The 10,387-nt window shown below is 32.6% G+C and overlaps 2 long non-coding RNA genes across 2 annotated transcripts; both read right to left on the bottom strand.

Annotated features, from left to right (window-relative positions):
- Positions 1–205: 205 nt before the first annotated feature.
- On the bottom strand, positions 206–4,381 carry LOC143042387 (uncharacterized). The gene is made up of 3 exons (XR_012967964.1): positions 4,237–4,381; positions 2,654–2,896; positions 206–745 (listed from the first exon to the last, which is right to left on the bottom strand). It is a non-coding gene; the product is annotated as an uncharacterized LOC143042387 (long non-coding RNA).
- A 2,928-nt stretch (positions 4,382–7,309) lies between these two features.
- LOC143043459 (uncharacterized) lies at positions 7,310–10,089 on the bottom strand. The gene is made up of 3 exons (XR_012968406.1): positions 9,969–10,089; positions 8,259–8,501; positions 7,310–7,650 (listed from the first exon to the last, which is right to left on the bottom strand). It is a non-coding gene; the product is annotated as an uncharacterized LOC143043459 (long non-coding RNA).
- Between the last annotated feature and the right edge of the window lie 298 nt (positions 10,090–10,387).

Raw genomic sequence — 10,387 nt, 5'->3', positions numbered from 1 at the left:
TGGAGAGTTGTCTTATAAGCAATCATACCACATCTTCTTTTTATATGAAAACAGCTATATTTATAGATAATATTTTCAGACAAAATTGCTGTTCATTTCCATTTAATTGATTTCAACAGACAATTAAGGTGGTACCAAACACTTTCAAGTTGACTAAAATTATTTTGCTTGTTTAATTTTCATAAATATTTGACAAAATATTCAGTACACTGTGATCCTTTGACAAAAATATAACATTTTAAAAATCTTGAACCAGACAATTGATCAGAAAATATTTTTGTAGTTTTGTGACAGTTTTATAAACTCCAATTCTGATCATTTGGAAGGCATATATTCCTCAACAAGAAAATGTGATTAAAATGTTCAGCTGATTTTTACAGAGTTGTCTTCCTTTCGTGTTATGTACCACCTTAAATTACCATACTTGTTGGAGGGATTTATAAATGAATGACCTGTCTGATTTACAATTATGTAAAAACAATATAACCATGACACAACAAGCACATGACGAAACTCCGTAATAAGTATTCTTTTGACGCTTTAAAGCCCCATGTACTTAAGTTGTTGGCTTTATTAACACAAAATTTTCCATCAACTTCTCCGATTTGCGAAGAAATTATTTCTTTGAAGAAGTTAGATAAAACACCTCTCTGTTGATCAATTATCCGTTTGTTTCGATAACATCCTCTTTCTAATGTCCTCTGTACTACGAAACATCCTCTGATGTGGAAATGTATAGGAAAATCTATAATATAAAATGTGATTGAGATTGTCGTCAGACATTGGTTTAAAAGAAAATGAAATAATAATAATAATAATAATAATAATTAATGTTAATACTGTGAAAAATACTTTTCAAGTTTCAGAACTGAGTCTATAGTTTACATGGAAAAATGACTATTAAGGTCACTTTATTTGAGTTAGACCAATGCAAATATTGGAATAAACGGGAGATAATTCAATATGAAGTTAAACTGAATGAAACGTACGAAATTGCGAAGTTCACCGTCTCTGAGAACTTATACATTTTGGCTTTCAATGTTTTGGTTTATAGAATTCCTGATGAAATTAAACCAAAAAATCCTTTCAAACGTGTCTGAGACAAATATCAAACAAAAGTAAACAGCGACGTCGTCGTTTACAAAAGCACAGGACAACAATAGTCTGCTGTTATTAACAGAAAAATGCAACCATCTTATCCAACGTCAATGTTAACTCTATGTTAGATTTGAAAAGGTAAACTTGATCGAATTTTGTACTAGATTGTGCTTCCAGAGAATATTGGTTTGCCCAAACATTTCGGCTTGGCATTATTAACATTTATGTCAAATGTTTTGTTGACCTATATTCTGTATTTGAGTCGTCTTTTCTATGGACCATTGTGATTTTCGAAATCTCTTAAGTAATTTTAAATACTTTTAAATGGTTTAATTTATGTCAAACAGTGCCAAAATCAAAAACCATTAGAAACAGGAACAGGATAAACAATTCTACTTCATGTCCATTCAATTTGATAATGGATTAAAAATGTGAAATAGGGTTACGAATGTGTGTGATCGAAAATTACCGTACCTACATAAAATATAGAATAATAAAAATACCAATTTAAAAAAAAATGAAGTAGAAAGTCCTTTAGAAAATGGCAAATTTAAAAACACATCAAACGAATGGAAAACAACTGCCATATTTCAAACTTTGTACAGGGATTTGTCAATATAGAAAAGGGTCGATTAAGGTGGTATGGGAGTCTAAAGTAAAAATGATAGAATTTGTCCATACTTGCCAAAACGTATATATTGATATATGTTCAAAAATATAATGGAAATGATACATCGCGCATTTTCTCAATCTATATTTTGTGACAAAATGACGTATTTTGTAGGGATAATACAGGAAAAAGCATCATTAAGCTAAACTATATGAAAAATTGTAAAATACAATACGAGACGATATAACTTTGAGAAAATGCTTTAAGAATATCACAGTGCGTTTTTTTTCTCGGTAAAAATACAAAATAGCAAAATTCCAAGAAGATTCCTTCAGAAAATGCACTATTTTAGAGGTACCTCCCCTTAAAAGGCCAATTTCAAAATATTAAAAATCAAGCAGAAATAATCTACAATTGTAAAAATATTTTAATATTTATAAGTAATAATCTTAAATTTGTTCTTTTAAATACAAGTTCACATTAGTTATCTGAATTCCTGCATAAAATTTTGCTAACTTGATTAAAAATCTGGACCTTAGATTCCCTGTTTTTTACAACCCAAGATGGCGAAAGACACCCATATCACCTTAAATCAGGTGGAACAGTAGTAACACAGACTTATTTTTAACTTATTACCATTTTGTTTTATGCTATCTGGTAAATGCGAAAATACATTTTGACAAACAATTAAAAAAAATATCAAAATAATAAACCATCCTTCCTATTGAAGTACCAATTATTCAAAAATTGTACGATTGCAATATACATATCTTTTGAAAAGAAAGTTATGTAACGTTGCACCTGTTCATGTAGTTCTTAACATTTTCAAACAACCTTTTTTAAGATATACTGGGTGGAGCACTACTGAGGACGGTTAACAGAAGCAATCTCTTTGAGCGCCCGACATTTATAAAGGTTTTTTTTCATTTAATGTTGAAACAGTACCTTTTACATCAACAAGGTGTGTCTGTAGGGAAATATTCACTGTTCCAACCAATCTGCCACATGTATTTACTTGATCGTGACCAGGAACTTCCATACAGTTTTGCAATTTAACGCCTAGATCAGGTTTAGCTGTTTGTGCTTTTTCGCATTCTGGATTTCTGTGCGTTGAATCAAAACGCTGTAACACAAACGGGACAGACGGACTCTTCAATAAAGCGTCTGTACATTTGATACACTCTATTCCTGTTGAAAATTGATAGATTATATTAACGAACAAAGCTCACGTTACTAAATGTTTGCACATTATAATACTACACACTTTAAATCAAGTTGTCCTAATGTAGCTCCATTCATTAAGAACAGATCAGACAATGTATACCTAATTCAAATTTTAGTTTTCAAAGTTTTTAGTATCAAATGTTGTAGTTTGTAAAACTATTAATTGGTTATTCAGCGTTTGCTGAAGGTTATTATTTTGTAAAGGCATCATTCATTCATTCTTGCTTACATGAAGATGTCTGTTTTAAAATTTCAAGTTATGACAACGAATCGTCAAAATGTATTAAACAAACTCAACATAATATTTTTAGGGGTGGTTTTTCATTCCTTAACGTAAATTCCTCAGCGGTACTTAGTTGATGTATATATCTAGGTCATATATCTATGTTGAGTTTCAAATCTATGGAAAATAACGTTAACCATCCCAAATCTATGGCAGATATTTTACAATCCTAATCTATGGTACGTTTTGTAATTTCCTAATCTATGGCGGATTTTTTGTTGTTTTCAAATCTATGGCAAATTTTGTGCAAATGGAAAACAATGCGAGCCACATAAAAATAAACACTTTCTTATATGTGCATGATACCTGTTTAACCAATTCATTAAAACAAGTGGTAAGTAGTTTTCTATATAAAAAAAAACAAAACAAAACAAAACAAAAAAGATAACAGTTTTAATTTTCAAATAACTATTTTTCTAAAATATCCAGTACTTAATACAGTGGTGCATTATTCATCATAGGATTCGCTCTGTACATCACATTTTGTTCCGCTTTCTGGTAATAAGTTACAGCTTCCTCTAAACCATCCGCGAAGAGTTGTCGAGGGAAATACCTCCATCAGAAATTAAGTTCAAATCGTTGGGTTCCGCCTTCGTTATTGTCGGCGACGATGTAATACCCGGTATAGCGCTATTCAACTGTGACGTTATATGTTACTCTTTTCCCCGGTAAATACCGCAATTTCAAGATCTGCCATAGATTTGGAGAAAACAATAATCAGCCATAAATTTGAGTTGTTTTGCGTTTGTAACGTCACATTAGCCATAGATTAGGAATCTACCATAGATTTTGAACCCGCCATATATATAGGTTTGAGTACTATATACAGTATATATATAATTAAGAAGATGGGGTATGAATGCCAATGAGTTAACTCTCTATCCAAGTCACAAAGTATAAAAAGTTAACAATTATACGTCAAAGTATACCCTTTAACATGGACTATTGACTCACACAGAACAGTAAGCTATAAATTGCCCCGAAAGGACAAGTGTAGTATAATGAATCAATTTTTTCTTACCATAACCTTTTGTTGTGAAAAACAAAATTGTAATCAAAACCAAATACATCGTATGAACATAACAAAACCAATTACAATACCTAAGAATGAACACGATAATGTGAATTTAAGGAAATATTAATGTAGTGTGGGTTGATTTGACCTCAACAATGATTCTCACCATATTATTACATATGTGGCATTTCTAAGTTCATTCAAATGTATATTTGTGTTTATCAAGTATATTCTTCCCGGCGAAAGGTTTCCAAAATACTAGTATATAATTTAAAGAACGACTATGTAATGCATATAAACGTCATGACTCTCATCATACTGACAATGGTGAACACGTCAATTGTTCATGACAAAGATATCTGCGACTTGTAGAAATGCATTTCCATATGAATATATATATAATTCTCGGAATGTATTATCAAAAACGTCTAGCATAAACAGTTCTTTTGATGGTCCACAAAGTAAGATAATTGTATAGTTTTACGTTAATTAAAGAACCTTAGTGAGCGCACCCACATACCCCACGTCCCCACATTGTCACTTGAGATATAAAATAACTGTTAGAAAACAAAATGAATCATAATTACCTGTCCATATGCACATCTACATAGTATGTCCTTGCAAAGTTTCATGAATTTCTGTTGTGTGGTTTCAGAGGATTTGCGATGACAAACTGTTGCAGAGGTATATTGAAGCAAAAAAAAAAAATCAAAGGAACGTAACTCTTACAAAAAAATTGAAACACAATTTCCTGTCGATATGCAAATCCACGAAGTATGTCCTTATTATATACAAAGTTTCATGAAATTCTGTTTTATGGTTTCAGAGGGGTTGCGATGACAAAACGTTGCAGTAGCATATTGAAACAGATAAGTTCAAAGGGACGTACCTCTTAAAAAAATTGAATCACAATTTCCTGTCGATATGCACATCTACGTAGTATGTCCTTATTATATACAAAGTTTCATGAAATTCTGTTTTATGGTTTCAGAGGGGTTGCGATGACAAACTGTTGCAGTAGTATATTGAAACAGATATGTTCAAAGGGACGTACTTCTTAAAAAAATTGAATCATAATTTCCTGTATATATGCACATCTACGTAGTATGCTCTTATTATCTACAAAGTTTCATGATACTCTGTTGTGGGGTTTTAGAGGAGTTGCGATGACAAACTGTTGCAGTAGTATGTTCAAAGGGGCGTAACTTCTAGAAAAAAAAAATCGTAATTTCCTGTCAATATGCATATCTGCATAGTATGTCCTTAAAATGTATAAAGGTTTCATGAAATTCTGTTGTGTGGTTTCAGAGGAGTTGCGATGACAAACTGTTGCAGTAGTATATTGTAGCTACTAAGTTCAAAGGGGCGTAGCTCCAAAAAAAAAAGAATCGTAGTTTCCTGTCGATATGCACACATACATAGTATTTTCCTATGATATTGTGTTGTTTTAGAGGAGTTACAATGACAAGAAACAGGACTGACGGACGGACAGACGGTCAAAACATTAAACCCTCCACAACTGCGTTGCGTGGGGTACCATTAAGATGCACACCTCCATACATCTATAGCCTTTTCACTAATAAGTAATATTGTCATTTTGTTTATTTTCTTTGGTTACATCTTCTGACATTCTCTTGAACTGAATTTTAATGGGAGTATTGTTATACGTCTACTTTTCTCCATTCGCTAGAGGTATAGAGGGAGGGTTGAGATCTCATAAGCATGTTTAACCCCGCCGCATTTTTGCGCCTGTCCCGAGTCAGGAGCCTCTGGTCCTTGTTAGTCTTGTATTATTTTATATTTCAGTTTCTTGTGTACAATTTGGAGTTTAGTATGGCGTTCATTATCACTGAACTAGTATATATATTTGTTTAGGTGCCAGCTGAAGGACGCCTCCGAGTGCGGGAATTTCTCTCTGCATTGAAGGCCTGTTGGTAACCTTCTGCTGTTGTCTTCTTTATGGTTGTTGTCTCTTTGACACATTCCCCATTTCCATTCTCAATTTTATGTAGTCTATTTTAAGTTGATGATTCATAAAAAAGTGAAGTGTATATAGATTGTTTGTATTTATATTCTGATTGTATTCATTAAACTTATCTTAAAATCACCATCATCCAGGGACTCTTTTACCACACATATTCAGCTTTTTAAATAATTTTTAATTCACGTGGTACGTTTTCGTGTGATGTGGTAAAATTATTTAAAAAGCTGAATACGTGTTTATATGGCTTCCTTTCTTTCCCATTATGTAACGCTTGTCCTATCTTGCTTGGAATCGTCTTTCATGTATAGAACGGATTTTCACAAGCGACACCGTTTATTTTCGCGTTTAGTGGTTTTACAGAGTCATCTCATTTATTTTTCAAACTGGAACAGAAAAAATCAACGTTGTAGGCTCCTATGATAGCAAGTTGTTCACAAATCTGTTCTGTGATCTAAGAATATCTGTCTTCAAATAGGGAACCAAACCACATGGCATTATCTTTAAATGATAGTCCCATAAACAATTTCTATTAGTGTATGTTTTATCTTTTGTTTTATATTGCCTCATGCAATGACGGCCCATTTTTTATTTGACACACCAGCAGACAATTATTTTAACATTCCAGCTTATAAATGAAAGCTCACATAGCTTTTGTAACGTTTTTGCTATACATAACATAACTGAGCAAAACTTAATGTGTATCTAATAAAACTGATCAAATAATGAAGTTCATGTCTGACAATGAACTAAAAGGACAACTGCGCCGGCGGAAGTCCAAAGGTTTTCGATGCAAAATCCCATGAATACGGTTTAAAAAAAGTATAATGCATATTATGGGGCTATTTATAACTGGCTATGCCGTATGGGCTTCGTTCATTGTTGAAGGTCGGTTAACTTTTGTGTCATTTCGTCTGTTGTGAAGAGTTGTTTCATTTGCGATCATTCCACAATTTTCCTTTTTTATAAATAAAAAGAGATAATATATTCTGACAAAATTTAACTTAATTATCATTTGATTGATTGGATTTTTGAAGGGTTTTGAAAAGCCAATCATATGACTGAAATTGTGGAAGGCATTTACAAATGATTGATCTGTCTAATTTGCAATCATGTAATAGTTTTATTTATAAAAAGAATAAAACCAAGACACAAGCATATCAGGAAATCCTGCAATAAGTAATTTTTAGACGCATTAGTGCCCCATGTGCTTAAATTGTTGGAATTTGAGACATTAGTGCCCCATGTTCTTGAGCTGTTAGCTTTATTTACACATAATTTTGCATCAACTTCTCCAAATTGCAAAGACATGATGTCTTTGAAAAAATTAGACAAAACACCTCTCTGTTGATCAATGATCTGTTTGTCTCGGTAACATCCTCCTCTAAATGTATTCTCTACGACAAAACATCCTCTGATCAGAAAATGTATAGGAAAATCTATAACACAAAATATAATTGTAAGTGTCTCTAGACATTTGGTTAAAAAGAAAAACACAATCCTTCTCAGAATTAAATATGCGTTTGAATTGAGATAAATTAGTTCTACGTTTATATAGAAAATTAAGTATTCAGTACATTATATTTCAAACAGACCTCAAACAAATACTTGACTTTGTGTGAGATCATTTAATCTGAAATTAAAATTGAATAAAACGTAAAAATATTAATGAGAGTGTCAAGCTGATCATGTGTCGGGAATGTAGATGGTATGTGTGTTTGTGGTTTCAGGTTTCCTTGTGCAAAATTTGAACGTCTTTTAGTACTGACACTTCCTTGGCTTAATGCGTCCCAATGTAAGTAAATGACCCCCCCCCCCCCCCAAATAAAAACCCCATTTTGGACGTTGCCGTTTATTTTTTTGAATTGACAATCGATACAAATCTCAAGCAAATTAAAGTAACCGACATTATGTATACAAAAGCACTATAGGGCACATACCGCACTTACTGTTTTAACGAAAAGTTCAGTCAACAAAACGGATATCAATGATAGCGAAATGAGGATTTTGAAAAGAGAAATTATTTCATTTAATGTTCAAACGGTACCTTTTACATCGACAAATTGGGTCTGTATGGACACATTCAGCGTTCCTACCATTCGTCCACACTTGTTTACTTGATCGTGACCAGGAGTATCCAAACAGCGTAGCAATGTTACGCCTAAATCCGGTTTAGCTATATGTGCTTTGTCACATTCTGGATGTCTGTGTGTTGAATCAAAATTCTGTAGTACAAACGGGGTAGACGATCCCTTCAAAAAAGCGTCTGTACATTTGATGCACTCTATACCTGTGGAAAATCAATAGATTTTATTAACTTGTGTAGCACACATTACTAAACTTTCTGACCTTTTATTACTACACACGTTAAATTGAGTTGTCCAAACGTTACTCCACTCCTTAGGGACATGCACTGGTCAAACTTCTTTTAAAGACAGTTAAATCTTTTAAAACAATTGAAATTAAGTAAGTGCTTCAAATTAAAGATGAAAAGACATATTGAATGTCATTGGTGTTGGCAATGTTAAATGGATCATCATGGTATATTTGGCGTTAGCCAATTTCCCTATTGTTAGGATACTATGATGGTAAAAAGATGCAGTTTGTCTTTTTATTCCAGATTCATAAAAATATTATAATAATAATAGTTTTATGCTCTGACACTAAATTCAAATTTTGGTATGCAAGTTTTTAGATTCAAGGGTAGTAATATTATTCAGTAGAACATTTGCGTGATGATGTAAATCGGCATTGATCTTTTTATAACTATTCATTGGTTATTCCCATTCGTCACAACTCGGCAAATTCCGTACCTTTATCTAACGGATAGAAGGAGAGTAGCGGATTCACCCATTGGTTATTCTCATTCGTCACAACTCGGTAAATTCCGTACCTTTATCTAACGGATAGAAGGAGAGTAGCGGCTTCACCCATTGGTTATTCTCATTCGTCACAACTCGGTAAATTCCGCACCTTTATCTAACGGATAGAAGGAGAGTAGCGGATTCACCCATTGGTTATTCTCATTCGTCACAACTCGGTAAATTCCGTACCTTTATCTAACGGATAGAAGAAGAGTAGCGGCTTCACCCATTGGTTATTCTCATTCGTCACAACTCGGTAAATTCCGCACCTTTATCTAACGGATAGATGGAGAGTAGCGGATTCACGCGAGGATTGCCGAATGCGGTTAGTCAGCATCGTCCTTTTCTGCATGAAGCTGGTTGAGTTTTAATTTCCATTCCTTGAATTAATAAATTGTTCTCAAACTTTAATTGCATTTTTCCTAAATCAAAGTAGCATGTTTTTGCACCTGTTCCAAGTCAGGAATCTGATGTTCAGTAGTTGTCGTTTGTTGAGTTGCTTCATAAGTGTTTTCGCGTTGCTCGGTTTTTTAAAAGATTAGACCGTTAAATGGTTTACACTAGTAATTATTTTGGGGCCCTTTATAGTTTTCTTTTCGTTATGATTCAGTGTTGAAGACCGTACTTTGACCTATAATGGTTTACTTTTATAAAATGTGACCTGGATGGAGAGTTGTCTCATTGGCACTCATACCACATCTTACTATATCTATAGACATTTATGGCTTTACTTTTCAGACCTTTTCTTTTTCATGCTTTGAATCATTGTAGTTACAAAAGAAAAACGAATAGTGTAATTGCAAATCAACTTACATGCATGGTTTCTAATGACAAATGCTAAGACGGTTTATAGTTAAATGCATTCTTTTGGTGATGTAAAATATTTAACTTACCGTAACATTTTCTTGTGAATAACAAAACAGTTACCAAAACCAAAAACATTGTGTGAACATAACTTTCAAATAACAATAGCTAAGAATAGAAAATATGATCAAATATTATCTAGCTTTAAGGAAATATTAATGTAGTGTGGGTTGATTTGACCTCTCAATTATGATTATTGTTTTATTATAACAAATTTCCCATTTCAAAATGAACATTTGTGTGTATCAAATATAATCTTCCCACCGAAATGTTTCATTAAACTAATATATGATTTTCAGCATGATAATGTAATATAATTCATGATGAAATTTTAAAATTTTACATGAGACAATGTAAGAAGTGTTTTTGTTAAAAGTAGGTCTGGAGTTATCAATTGTAGAGCTTTCTTATTCATATAATTGTATTCTTTGCAAAAAAGGAGAAGACA

Source organism: Mytilus galloprovincialis, chromosome 8 (assembly GCF_965363235.1).
Source record: "Mytilus galloprovincialis chromosome 8, xbMytGall1.hap1.1, whole genome shotgun sequence".
NCBI lineage: Eukaryota > Metazoa > Mollusca > Bivalvia > Mytilida > Mytilidae > Mytilus > Mytilus galloprovincialis.
Note: the sequence above shows the minus strand (reverse complement) of the source record. Positions and strands in the feature narration are given on the sequence as shown.